This window comes from Elaeis guineensis, chromosome 7 (assembly GCF_000442705.2).
Source record: "Elaeis guineensis isolate ETL-2024a chromosome 7, EG11, whole genome shotgun sequence".
NCBI classification, from domain to species: Eukaryota; Viridiplantae; Streptophyta; class Magnoliopsida; order Arecales; family Arecaceae; genus Elaeis; species Elaeis guineensis.
In genome coordinates, this window is record NC_025999.2 from 45,603,669 (window position 1) to 45,606,110 (window position 2,442).

The following is a 2,442-nucleotide window of genomic DNA, read 5'->3' on the forward strand; positions in this document are numbered from 1 at the left end:
ACTAATTCTTCCCACCTTACGTATCTAGGTCTAGGGCTCTTTCTTTCTTCTCTCTCCTTTTTCTCTTTAAAAAAAAAAAATGAAACAAAAACAAAATTTGAATCATACATTAGGGTTTGCACTGGTATATGCAAGGTAGAAGATCTCTCTATCCTGACCTAGTTGAACCCAATCCTGAGATTGAACGGTTGATTCATATTAAACCTGAAAATCAGATGGCTAGAGATCCTAGAAACCACCTAAGCAGATGAAGGAATATTTTATTCCTTCCACCTATAACCCATCTACTTGTATCTACTTACCTGATATCCCTGCAAGCCACTATGAGATCAAGTCGACCACAATCCAGATGCTCCTATCTTTCTATGGAAATACTAATGAAGATCCTTACAAGCATCTGGATGAGTTCTTAAAAATTTATTCTACAGTGAAAATTCAAAATTTTACTAATGATGCACTTAGATTGACCTTATTCCCCTTCTCACTTAAAGACAAAGTCAAGTATTGGCTTGGCACAATAGGGAGACCAATCCAAACTTGGGCTGAAATGCAGTATGAGTTTCTTAAGAAATTCTATCTCATAGGTCGAACCAACACCATGAGGTGAGCCATCACTGGATTTGCTCAGCTTCCAGGAGAACAAATTCATGAATCATGGGAGAGACTTAAGGAACTTCTTAGAAAATACCCACACCATGGTCTATCTAAGTGGCAAATTGTTCAAGCTTTTTATGAGGGTTTAGGTGACCAATACAGACAGATGGTAGATGCATCTTATGGGGGTGCATTCATGAGTAAAAGTGAGGATGAAGCCTACACTTTTTTTGAAACTTTGAGTAAAAATTCAATCAATCATATTTCATTATCCTCCTACGAAAGATCAATCCTCACCAAAAACAGACAGAAATTTTTGAGATCAAGCAAACAGACTCGAGTCCTAAGGCCGATCTGAACCTAATAGCCCAAAGATTAGATAAAGTCGACCTTCTTGCCCAGAAATTTGATCAGTTTCTACCATTAGGTCAACAATCTCCTGCACAATGCACACCACCACCTAATTATTAGAAGATTTATTCTATCTGTGCTAGCCCGATCCATCATGTGAGCGAATGTCCCATGGCTGCACAGTTTTCACCTTTCATTCAAGAACAAGTTCAAGCTGCTCAAGGTTACTCTAATCCTATCAATGATCCATTCTCTAACACATAAAATGCATGGTGGAGGAACCATCCTAATTTTTCTTGGAGACCCCAACAGACTCAGGCTCAAACCCAAATTTTTTCTGTGCAGAACTTTCAGAATATGCCCCAATACCAAAATTATGCCTATAATAGTGGTCAGCCTAGTCAGCCTACTCAACCATCCTATTACAATCAGTCGTCATACCCACCTCCTCAATAGACTAATCTAGCCGATGATAGATTGAACCAACTTCAACAAATGATTATGACCCAACAGCAATCCCTCATCAGGCTAGAAGTATAAATAAGTCAATTAGCTGAATCTTCTATAAGGAGAGAACTAGATCAATTGCCAAACGAACCAGTATCAAATCTTAGGAACAATCCATCCATCCATCAACCACCTGGACTTAGTCATCAATCCAATGTCCTATCTAAGAATCCTCAATTTGAAAATACCAAAGCAATTACTGAACTTAGAAGTAGTAGGTTTCTTAAGGACCCATACCAAGATTAGGTGAGAGAAGCTAGTACTGATGCTAGCCCAAATAAAAATTTGGAAGAAGAGATTAGAACTGAGACTAACCCGATAGAAGAACCAGAGCCAAAAATTGCTACTGATCTAAATAGAAAAGATAAAGAGAAAAAAAAAGCAGATGAGTTACCCGAGACATATAGACCAAAAGTCTCATTTTCTTCAGCCCTAGAAGTCGGTTCTTCTTCTTTAGAATCACCATCCCCTCTAGAATTGAAATCATCTTCAGTTACACTTGAGAATACATGTTTAGAATTAAATAGTATCCTTCCAGTATCTATTGCATCAAACTCAACTCCTAACCTAAAAACTCAATTTATGAGCATTTTAGAAGAACAAATAGGAGAAATTCTCAATAAATAAGGGTCTGTAAATGGGTTTGTGAACTATCTTTCTAAAATTAAGAATGGAGATGTGAACTACTTTCTAAAGATTGATAATAAAATATTAAAATTTATTTTAGACCATTTTTCCTAGATTGGCAATCCAAAACCATTAGAATTTGTTAATCTAATATTTGACACGGGATAGGTGAGAGAATCAGCATGGTCTGGCTGAAGACGGTAAACTTAGCACTTCCTGGGAGGCAACCCAGTTTTCAAGTTTTCAATTTTTGCTTTTGCCTTTGCTTTCTTTTGTATTTTGTTTAGGATAATCGAGTCTTGCTTTGTGTCTTTTGTAGGGATCTGAAAATAATCTTGGCTAAGTTGGGGGGAGAATCAGTTT

General features: G+C 37.1%; 1 non-coding gene across 1 annotated transcript; it reads right to left on the reverse strand.

The window, feature by feature from the left end:
• Window positions 1-593: 593 nt before the first annotated feature.
• On the reverse strand, window positions 594-702 carry LOC140859570 (small nucleolar RNA R71). The gene has a single exon (XR_012143107.1). It is a non-coding gene; the product is annotated as a small nucleolar RNA R71 (small nucleolar RNA).
• Between the last annotated feature and the right edge of the window lie 1,740 nt (window positions 703-2,442).